Source organism: Adiantum capillus-veneris, chromosome 8 (genome assembly GCF_014529385.1).
Source record: "Adiantum capillus-veneris isolate H3 chromosome 8, ASM1452938v2, whole genome shotgun sequence".
Lineage (NCBI taxonomy): Eukaryota > Viridiplantae > Streptophyta > Polypodiopsida > Polypodiales > Pteridaceae > Adiantum > Adiantum capillus-veneris.
Genome location: NC_140938.1, coordinates 126,592,501 through 126,604,606, shown reverse-complemented (window position 1 = coordinate 126,604,606; position 12,106 = coordinate 126,592,501). Strand labels below are relative to the sequence as shown.

Here is a 12,106-nt window from a genome sequence, read left to right as displayed (position 1 = left end):
GTTTTTACCTTTGGTGGAATATGCCTACAGAAACACGTTTGACTCTTTGATGGGGAGGATGCCATTTGAGATTTTTGAATTTGCTACGAAGGTTCTACCCCTCCTTAGCGCAAAAGATAAGATTTTTCTTTGAAGCCGACCAGTTCACAAGGGACTTGGTCTGGAAGGCTTTGCAGAAATTTCAGGAACGACAGCAAAAGGCAGCAGATCGCCATTGTCGCGATTTGAAATTGAAGGAGAAGGATTGGGTGCTCTTACATTATGGGAAGGCACGACCGAGAAAGAAAACAAAGGGGAAAGGAGCGGCTTCTTTGTAAGCTTAGCATGACATAGTGTGGACCTTTCCAAGTTTTCCGAACAGATGAATGATATCTTCTTTGGACTGAAGCTGCCAGAATACTTAAAGGATTCACAATGTTTTTCATGTGAGTCTCTTGAAGCCTTTTGAAGGCGATGTGCCTGATGATGAACAACCCGAAATGGACGAAAACGAGCAGATACTCGTTCTAGAACAGACATTGGCATAGAAAGAAAGTAAGAAGGTAAAGCGAACTGACGATTCTTGGTTAAATTCAAAACCTACTTCGCATTGGATGCGAAGCGAATGGAGGAGAACGACCTAGCAGATATTCCTCGGAATGTGAATCTTTACCTTGAAGCTTTTGGTTTAGCATAGTCTATTCAAATGGAACCCAGAATTCAGCTTGGCCGAAGATCTGGTGCAGTGGGTTTGCACAAGAGGGGAGTTACGCCGCTCCTTTGTCAACAGATGCCTAGATTTATGAATACTAGAGTCACTGATGTCTCTTTGAGCTTCAGGGATACTGAGAGCTGACAGTATTCTGCTGGATGACTTTCCGAAATGGAATTCCTGAATATGAAACTGATTTGTTCTTGACTTGTTTTTAAGTGCAGAAACTGATAGACGAAATGACTGTAGCATTTCGGTCTAAATGATCTCGCATAGACATGGTTGTAATAGGGGTTAGTCAATTGGGCATCTATGAGGTCTCAACTGGATCTATATGCGATTGCTAGCTACATTGCCGATAAATCATGGTCTAAGATCCGAATGAATGTTGAATGTCATGTGATGTCTAGTGATGTCCTGCAATGTGACTGTCGATTGGTACATGTGCTAGATGTGTATTCCTAGTACATAGGTACTAACAGTCAGTGTCTGCTAAGACAGTTTATGGCCTCTGTCCGTTTGCAGGCGTAATCGAGGGCGATTACAATGTTTTCAAGAGGGGGGTATGTCGCAAAGTGATGACGTGGCTGCCCGAAACCCTAATTCTGTTGAAACCCTAACCCTAAAATCAAAAACCCTAATTTTGTTGAAACCCTAACCCTAACACTAACCCTGATTTATTGATGTGGCGGGTTGACACGTGGCCTGCTATATGGACACCAACGTGATTTACGAAAAGCTGGGCAGATTTTGGCTTTTGCTTTTCCTCAATGCAAGAGATGAGAGAGAGAAGCTTTTTGCTTTTATTTTATAAAAGCATAGAAGAATGAGAGAGAAAAAGCTTCTGCCTTATTTTAAAAGCTTTTGATTGGCCAACTTTTTGAAACTTGCTTTATTTTATAAGCAAGAGAGAGAAAGAGCCTTTGCTTTATTTATGGGCTTTTGATTTTCAGCTTTTGGGGCTCTGCTTTTGGCATCCCTTATAATTTAAATATGTGAGCAGGCCTCTCACAACTCAGAGCATCTGGACGCAGAGTCTGAGTGTGAGTGCCTGCCCGCACTCTTGTACTTTGAACTCAAATTAATACAAAAAGAAATATCGAAAGGGACGCCAGTCTTTGGGGCCAATATCTCTAGGCACGGAACTCCGCTGGGCCAGTGTGGAATAAATAGTGAACTGTGAATTGTTTTGAAGTGGTTATTTGGTGTTGTCGTGGTAGATTCTTGACTTGGAGTGTCCAAGTCTGTTACATTGCAGCTCTGAAGCATCCGGAATGTCTAAACCAATGACTCTAAAAACACTACCCTCTTACTTAGGAGACAACGAAGATGAGTCCATAGTGTGTAAAACTACTCGGGTAAAAAGAGCGGAACAAACCTTAGAGGTAGAGAACATCCATTCAATCATGTCAACACCCATTCAATGTACTCTTATCTTGGGAAGATTGTTAAAAATGAGACCATATTTATGGAATGATTTACAAAAAACTCTAGAGAAGGCAGGGATAACAAGGTTAATTGCAAAAATTTGGGTAAATTGAAACATGAACTGGATAACAAGGACATTAGGTCTGTTCCTATGAACAAAGTCGGAGAATACTACGAAGGGGAAGAAGGAAACACAACGCTTCCAGTGAGATATAATGATGTAGAAACCATGGCAATACTGGACAGTGGGTCTAACATAGCCATAGCCACAAAAGCAGTATGGGAATCGTAGGGAAAACCAGCCATTCGACAAACTCGAATGAAATTACAATTGGTGGATGGCCACATTGAAAAACCCCTAGGACTGCTTGAAAAAGTGATAGTTCCTGTGGAATCGATTATCAACATACTTTTGCGATAGTAGACTTTGGAAAGAAACTTAACTGTGAAATCATCTTGGGAAGGCCATTCATGCGGTAAGTACAGCTCATTCAAGATTGGGAAAACAATTACTTGTACTTGAAGTAAGTGGAATCAATCACAAGGGTAAATTTGAAAGATCACACTTATAGAGATGTAACGACAACACCCATTCAAGAATTTGACTCAGTCTCTTCAGCTGAATCAAAGCTTCATTCTTGGCTAAATAAAGACACACCTATTTGGACGTGTGGAGCCTCAGAAAACGAGAGTTTAAAACGAGAAGATCGTATCTTAAAAAGGGATTGCATAGATGAAGCATATGTATCTGAACCCTTTTCCGAAGCATTTGTTTGAGCCACTTGAGTGGACTCAAATTTTGGCAACAATGGATGTACGTGTGAATACGTCTATGCCTACTTAATTTTGCAATGAGGATGGTTATGACATAATTCCCATACAAATGATCTTAACCATTCACATTGAAGATGAAGTTCAAGAACCCAAGGACTTACTGAAAGCCAAGCTTTTTCAGACCTCTATTATGATACTACTGATGAGTTTGAAGAACATTCAGCTACATCTGATGATTGTGGATCAGAAAAAGAACATGTGAGAGCCCAACTACTCCTAAAAGGAGGACCAAAAGAACAAGAAGACAGAAATGGTATAGAAGAAAAACAGACAAAGAGAACTTAAAATCTAAACCTATGCCATCAGTTTCTAGCGGAACACAGTTTTTGATGCAGATAGATGCACATGATTGTGTCAAAGACAAAATCACGGGTAAAGATGTAATAAGTGTTCCATCCCAGTACAAGAAATATACTCTCCAAGACCGAAAGATCATAGTCGAACAACCTAGAAGGGAATTAAGAAAACAGGGTGAGTCATATGAAGGACATGAAAATACAAAGAAAATAGATCTAGCCGAACGAAGAGAAGAACCTAGACCTGCCTACATTGCTAACGAATTGACTGAAGAAGAAGAAGAGCTTTTGCTAAGCTTACTGAAAGAATACCGAGATATCTTTGCTTGGTCTTATAAAGATCTCAAGGATGTTGATCCATAAATTTGTCAACATACTATACCTATGAGAGATGATGCAAAATCAAGTAGACAACGGCCATACACTTATAATGAAACATTTGCCAAAAAGATCAAAGAAGAGATAGAGAAGCTTTAAGAAGCCGAATTCATTTATGAAATTGAACACGCACATTGGGTGTCTCCAATTATGATAATACCCAAGAAAAATGAAAAATTAAGAGTGTCAATCTCAAAAAATTGAATGCAACTACTATTAAAGATTACTACCCTCTTCCAATCACCGAGCATGTTTTAAAACGAGTTGAAGAAAAAGAAGCTTACAGCTTTCTAGACGGCTTTTCAAGGAACAATCAACTTTTGGTTGATCCCATAGATCAGCATAAAACTACCTTTGCAACTGAGTGGGGTATTTTTGCCTATATAAGGTTATGTCTTTTGGGTTAACTAATGCTCCTGCCACCTATCAAAAATTGATGAGCCATGCTTTCAAAGAATATCTTAGGAATTTCTTGGAAGTATATATAGATAATTTATGTGTACATTCACCAATCCAAGTTGATCATTTTGAACATTTCAAAAAGGTATTCGAAAAATGTAGACTTTATAGGATTTGCTTAATCCCTGAAAAGTACACCTTTATGGGCAGACAAAGAAAAATTCTCAGACATATAGTGTCTAAAAACGGCATAGCGACCAATATGGATAAAATTCATGTTGTTGCTGAATTGCCTAGACCAACAACAATCAAATGGGTTCAGGCCTTCATGGGACATTTGTGGATATTACAGAAGATTCATTTACATGTATGCTATAATCGCAAAACCCATGTATAGCCTGATTACACTCTTTGTATAGACTGATGAGTGTGAAGAATCCTTCATGAAACGTAAACAAGCTCTCACTTCAACCCTAATATTGCAAGCACCAGATTAGAATAAGATATTCCATATACATGTTGATGCTTCCAATTTTACCATTGGATGTATATTAGCTCAACCAGGAGACGGAAAAATTGATTTTCCCATTTCTTATGCTAGTAGACAGCTGAATGTGGCAGAGAAGAATTATAGAACCACCAAAAGAGAAGGATTAGGGATGATCTATGTCGTAAAAAAGTTTGGACATTACCTATTAGCCAACAAATTTGTGTTCTTTGTGGACCACCAAGCCTTATTGTACTTGGTCAACAAGCCATGCAACACAGGGAGAATAGTGAGATGGTTCATTATTCTTTTGGAATTTGATTTCAGTGTAGTTGTAAAAAAGGGCACCACACACCAAAGAGCATATCATTTATCAAGCATTATTTCAAGAGAACCAACAAAAGGATAGACGATGATCTACCAGATGCATATCTGTTCTCCGTGGAAATGATACCCCGTTGGTCAAAAAATATGGTTCATTGATGACCATTGCTCAAGTGGGTTCTCAAATACCACTTCCTATTACACCAGGATTAATTGGGCAATCGGCTATGTATCAATTACTAGCTGGAAGGATATACAAAGAAATCGAGATGGAATATTGCTTTTGTGTATTAATCCTGAAGAGAACCCAATACCTAAGACAAGCACACATTACCATAGTAGGACTTCACTTTGCGAAAGACCAAACTATGCAACGGATCTTGAGACTTGGAATATTTTGGCCAACCATGAGGAGTGATGTTCACTCATTTGTAAAAGATTGTCTTCAATGCCATAAACAAACACCTATACCTCATGTAACATTATTTCAAATATCACTCGTTCCTAAGTGGAGTAACTATCTAGTTACTTACTTATCAAGCAGAACATTTCCGAAGAATATGAGTAAACGCCACCAAAGAGCTATTGAAACTGAAGCTAGAGACTATGCTCTTATTGAAAATCAATTGTATCGGAGAGGAAAGGATCAACATTTGCGTCTCTGTGCAAATGAAGATGAATATATACCCACTCTAGAACAAGCACATGCTGGATTAGCTGGAGGTCACTTTTCTAGTGAAACCACCGCTATAGCAATTTTAATGGCAGGCATATGGTGGCCAACACTTTTTGCAGATGCCAAAGAATATGTTCGAAGGTGTGATGCATGCCAACGAGCAAAAATGCCAACAAGGGTAGATAGTATGCCTTTAAGATCAATGATGGGAGCTAGAGCTTTTACAAAATGGGGCATAGATTTTGTCGGACCAATACAACCACCTGCTTACAGAACTCAAGCTCAATATATCATTGTAGCTACAGACTATTTGACCAAGTGGGCAAAGGCTAAGGCAACCAGGAAGAATGACGCTAGAACCACATCTGCATTCTTGTATGAGAATGTATTCACAAGATATAGACTTTCAATAAAAATTGTCAGTGATAGGGGAACTCATTTCCTCAATGAAGTAATTGAGTATCTACTGAATGAATTTATGGTCATTCATAACAAATTCGCTCCATATCATCCACAAGAATGGACAAGCTGAGCACACGAATAAAATTCTTAGCTCGGTATCGACTAAAGTGGTTAGTTCCGGACGAACTGATTGGGAAATGAATCTACATGCCGCTCTATGGGCTTGCAGAGTTTCATTCAAGACAGCTTTAAATGCTACACCCTTTAATCTTGTTTATGTCCTTGATGCCATACTACCGACAGAATTTCTATTGCCGACATGAAGGGTAGCTAAAGATCTTGAGTGGACCCGACATGAATTGTCAGAGAGGCTTGAAGATTTAGAAAACCTTGATGAACAAAGACTAACTGTAACAAACTTGGACACTCGAAGTCAAGATTCTACCGCGAAACAGCAGAGATTCACTTTTAAACAGTTCACAATTCACAATTCATCCGACATGGCCCGGCGAAGTTCCATGCCAAGAGATATTGGCCCCAACGACTGGCGCTCCTTTCAATATTTCTTTTTGTATTAATATGTGTTCAAAGTACAAGACAGTGGGAGGATTCTCACTCTCAGACTCTGCATCCAGATGCTCTCCAGAGTGGGAGCCATGTCCACTTATTTATAAGTTTATTATTACAAGGGACGCTAAAAGCAGAGCCCCAAAAGCTGCCAATTTTTAAAAGAGGCTTAAAATAAAGCATCTTATCAAAAGCTCTCTCTCAAGCTTTGCGTAGAATTGCGTAGCCAAAAGCTGAGTTTTCCGTACGCTTTTGCCACGTCAGCAGTCCGTACAACCGCTGCATTTTCCGGAGGTCTGTACACTACTGCCACGTTAGCCCTTAACGCGTTTTCCGGGTCCCGCCAGAGTGTGTGTGTACTGCTGGCCATGTCATGTCACCAATTTGTGACATACCCCCCTCTTAAAAGCATTGTAATCGCCCTCGATTACGCCTGCAAAACAAAGAGGCCATAAACTATCTTAGTAGACACTGAGTGTTAGTACCAACACACTAGGAACACACATCTAGCACATGTACCAATCGACAGTCATATCACACGACATCACAGGCCATCACTTGACATCACAGGACATCACGTGACAAATCACATTCAAAATTCATTCGGATCTCAAACCATGATTAATCGGCAACATATTTAGCAATCACATCTAAGTGCACTCAGGACCTCATAGATGCCCGATTAACTAATCCTTATTGCAATCACGTCTATCGAGATCTTTCAGACCGAAATGCTGCAGTCATTTCGTCTATCAGTTCTTGCACTTAAACAAGTCAAGTACGAATCCGTATCATATTTTCGGGAATTCCAGTTCATAAAGTCATACAGCACAATACTGTCAGCCCACAGTAGCCCTGAAACTCAATAGAGACATCAATGACTTTAGTATCAAAAATCGGGGCAATCTGTTGACAAAGGAGTGGAGCGACTCCCCTCTTGTGCATACCCGCTACACTAAATTCCGCCCAAGCTGAGTTCGGGGTTCGATTTGGAATAGACTATGCTAAACCAAATGCTTCACGGTAAAGATTCACAATCTGAGGAGTATCTGCTAAGTCCTCCTCCATCCTGTTACCATATACATGTGGTAGTGATGTGTGTGAACACACTAGGACCGCCGGGGCATTTTTTCCCTCTTTAGGAGGTTTTTTCCCCCGTGCATTATATATACGCCCATCACTCTAGGGCTATTTATCTTTCCATTGCACACTAAGTAATACACTCTCTATTGTGTGCCTTGAGCTTCCTTCGTCTTCTCCAAGCTGTGTGTGTTTCTCTGCAACCCTAATTCCAACAATTGGTATCAGAGCAGGTCACGTCCTCCCGGGCTTAGTCGCCAGCTGCTCCAGCACACGCCTGCTCACTTTCTCCGATTTCAGTGAGCTTTGGCAAGCGTTCGCAGGTCGACAAATATTTTGGGCGAGCTCGAAGAGCTCGGTCTGCTCAGAATTTTGATTTGGGCTCATTTCGGCCTCCGTTTCCACTACGGGCAGTACTGCACAGGCTATTTCGTCATTTTGTGCAGATTTTCTGTCAGTGCCGTTTTCTGCATAACAGGTGCCTTATAGTCTTCTACGGTTTGTGCTATATAGCACAAGTTGTTCCCGCTCCATTTCTCCTATTTTCGGGCAGTTTTAACATCAGGTGCAGCATTTACCATGGCTGACAACAACAACACAGATGTGTTCAAGATGTTTGCTGCTGAGGACAGGTTGGATGGGGACAACTACCCTATGTGGGCTTATATGATGCAACACGTTCTTGTGTCAAAAGGTGTCTGGAACATTGTGCAGGGCATTGATGTACGTCCTGGTTCTGAAGATGTAGGCGATATTGAGGATGTTGCAGGTCTTGCTGCAAGGATTGCAGCTGTTAGAGTTGTTTTGCCTACAGCAGAACAAGCTCGTTGGGATGTTAAGGATGCGCAGGCTCATGCATTGATTGCGTTGTCTGTGAAGCGCACCATTATTCCTCACATCCGTTCAGCAAAATCTGCAAAACAGGCTTGGGATATTCTAGCAGGTCTTTATGCAAGCCGCAATGAGGCTAAAATTGCTTTGCTGCGTAAAGAGCTAGAGTCGAAGATTATGCATGAGGAAGATGATATGGACACTTTCCTTGCTAGTGTCAAGGATATCAATGAGCAACTCATTTCTGCAGGTGAAGTCATTTCTGACAGTTCCCTTGTGCAGACTGTTCTTGATGCCTTACCAGATTCCTACCAGACTTTTGCTAGTACTTGGAGACTGATGACCCAAGGAAATCCTGAAGTTGTCAAGTTTGATGCATTATGCACATTGCTGTTGCAAGAGTCACTTTCTAGAAAAAACAGGACTAGGCAGCGTGCAGTTGAACAGGCTTTTATTGCTTCTCAAAGAAAGGGTGGTAACAGTAATGCAGCCACTTCTTATGGTTCTGCTGCGAGTGGCAAAATTTCTGTTCCTAATGCTTCTGCTGGCAGCACTTCGTCTGGCAATTCTGGTGATAAGGGCAAAAAGAAAATGCGTTGCCATTATTGTAAAGCCAATGATCACTTGATCAAGTCGTGTCCTAAGTTGAAGGCCAAAGAGGCTAAGAAGAAAGAGGGTGGTTCCACTGCAAATGCTGGTTCCACTACAAATGCAGCCATTGTTGAGTCTTCTGTGAAAGGAGATTGTGATGCTGATGTTGATGCAGAATGGGCTTTTAGCGCAGAGTGCACTTACAATCCTGTTGTCCATGATGCATGCTTGTCAGTTGCTGCAGATTCACATGTGTGGTATTTCGACAGTGGTGCTACAAAGCACATTACCTCACATCGTGAATTGTTTACCTCTCTCGAGTCTGTCCCTCATGGGAATTCAGTCACTTGTGCCAACAACGCCTCTTATCCAGTTCAGGGAGTTGGAAAGATTGTGCTCACTGCTGCTAATGGCAGTTCCTTCACACTTGTTGATGCACTTTATGTACCTGGGATCAAGAAGAATCTATTGTCTGTATCCGCACTTGCTAGACTTGGACTTGTAGTCAAATTTGTGGATGACAGATGTACAGTTCATGATCTCAGTTTTGGTGATGAAATTGTTGCATCTGGGCTTTTGTGCCGTGGGCTGTATAAGCTCACTTTGTATGACAAGTGTGGACAAAATTTTGCAAATGCTGTTGCAGATTCAAGGGCTATTTCAGATGCAAAACTTTGGCATGCACGTTTTGGTCATCTGAATTTTGCCGGTTTGCTGCGTTTGCAGAAATCTGATATGGTTGCTTCTTTGCCGCCTCTTGAAGCACCTATCAAACATGTTTGTGAAGGCTGTATTCTGGGTAAAATGCAGCGTTCTAAGTTTCCAAAGGATGGTTCAGTTAGGGCCACATGCAGGTTGCAACTTGTGCATAGTGATGTTTGTGGGCCCATGCAAACTCCGTCCTTGGGCAATTACCTATACTTCGTGACTTTCATTGATGATTACTCCAGGCATGCATGGGTATTTCCGCTTAAAGCAAAGTCCGAAGTTTTTATGTGCTTCAAACAATTTTTGGCTATGGCTGAAAATGTCTCAAAATGTACTATGGGCACCCTCCGTTCCGATCGAGGGGGGGAGTATATGTCTCATGAATTTAATGCATTTCTGGCTAGTCGTGGGATAAAACACCAATGTACAGTGCCTTATACACCTCAGCAAAATGGTGTTGCTGAGAGGAAAAACAGGTCACTAACGGAAATGGCACGATGTATGGTCAAAAGTCAAGCTTTGCCGCATTCTTTTTGGCTTGAGGCCATCATGTGTGCCACTTATGTACTTAACAGGTGTCCTACGAAAGCTTTGCAGTCTATTACTCCATATGAAGCATGGCATGATAGAAAACCTTCTATTGAGCACATGCGTGTTTTTGGCTGTTTGGCATATGCTTTGGTGCCACAAGTGCAGCGCAGAAAATTGGATGATAAGGCTGTCAAATGTATTTTTGTTGGTTATAGTGCTGAAAGCAAAGGTTACAGGTTGTATCATCCGCAAACAAAACGTATTTTGGTTTCACGGGATGTAGTGTTTGTGGAAGATTCTGTTCAACCCTTGCTGTCATGTACTAGAGACAGTAATGTAAGCTCACAGGACATTTATGACACTTTGTTGCCTCTTTTCAGTGGTGGAAATACGAATGTAAGTTCCAATGAGGCAAATGTACAGCCTATGGAGGTTTCTGAAAATGTTTTAGAACAGCCTATTACTGATGCAGATGTACATGATGTACTTGATGAGGAAAGGGCTGAAAATGAGCAGGCTAGAGGTATGCCAAAATGGCTGGTGCACACTTTGCGTGACAGTAAATTGGATGCACCTTTATCTAGTCGTACTCGTTCAGGCTCTCGCCATGCATCTTATGCATCAGATTGTTATGCTTTGGCTGTGTCTAGTTTACATGATGTTGAGGAGCCTCTGTCTTTTGATGAAGCACAGAATTCAGAAAATTGGATTGCTGCCATGAAATCAGAATATGATGCACTTATAGAGAATGACACATGGACTTTATGTGATTTGCCTCCTGGCAAAAAGGCCATTGGTACGAAGTGGGTTTACAAGTTGAAACGCAAGCCGGATGGTGAGATCGATCGCCATAAGGCTCGACTTGTTGCAAAGGGTTATGCACAACAAAAAGGCATAGATTATGAAGAGACTTTTGCTCCCACTTGTCGTATGACTACTGTGCGTTTTCTATGTGCATTGGCAGCTCATTTTGGTTGGGATGTACATCAATCAGACATTGTTACTGCTTTCTTGAATGGTGACATATTTGAGGAAGTTTATGTAACGCAGCCTCGCGGTTTTGTCATAAAAGGACAAGAGGACAAAGTGTGCAAATGTAAGAAGGCTTTGTATGGGTTGAAGCAATCTCCTCGTGCTTGGTATGAGAAAGCTGACACTCATTTGGTTAAACGAGGCTTTCGTAACAGTCCAACAGAAAGCACATTGTATGTAAAGCGTGAGGATGATGTATTTCTCATTGTGGTTCTTTATGTTGATGATTTGCTGATCACTGGACCAAATGAGAGACATATTGCTGAATTTAAGGCTGATTTGAATGCTACTTTCAAGATGAAAGATTTGGGGCTGTTGCATCATTACTTGGGTATACAGTTTAAGCAGTGTGATGGTGGTATTGCCTTGTGTCAGAAAAGTTACATAGAGACATTGCTATGTAAGTTTGGACTTGAGGATTGCAAACCTATTGCCACTCCCATGGAAACAGGTTTGAAGTTGAGTCTACATGATGCTGGCGATCCTGCTGATGTCACTCTTTACCAAACTGCTGTTGGCTGCCTCATTTATGTATGCAACACGAGGCCAGATATTCAGTTTGCAGTCTCGCAGGTCAGCAGATTTATGCATAGCCCAGGGTCTAAGCATTGGCAGGCTGTCAAGAGGATTTTCCGCTACCTTAGTGGCACTTTACATCTTGGCTTGTTTTATCCCAAGGGGGGATCATTGCCGCCAGACTTACATGCTTTTTCGGACTCAGATTGGGCTGGTTGTTTTGACACGCGAGTGTCCACAAGTGGTTTTTGTTTCATGCTTGGCAGTTCATGTATATCATGGTTGAGCAAGAAGCAACCTACTGTGGCCACTTCGAGTTGTGAGGCTGAGTACAG

The 12,106-nt window shown here is 41.3% G+C and overlaps 1 protein-coding gene across 4 annotated transcripts in view; it reads right to left on the bottom strand.

Moving 5' to 3' along the window:
• The window catches only part of LOC147452923 (2,3-bisphosphoglycerate-dependent phosphoglycerate mutase 1-like), a 66,823-nt gene that overhangs the window by 38,190 nt on the left and 16,527 nt on the right, over nucleotides 1-12,106 (bottom strand). The window lies entirely within an intron of this gene.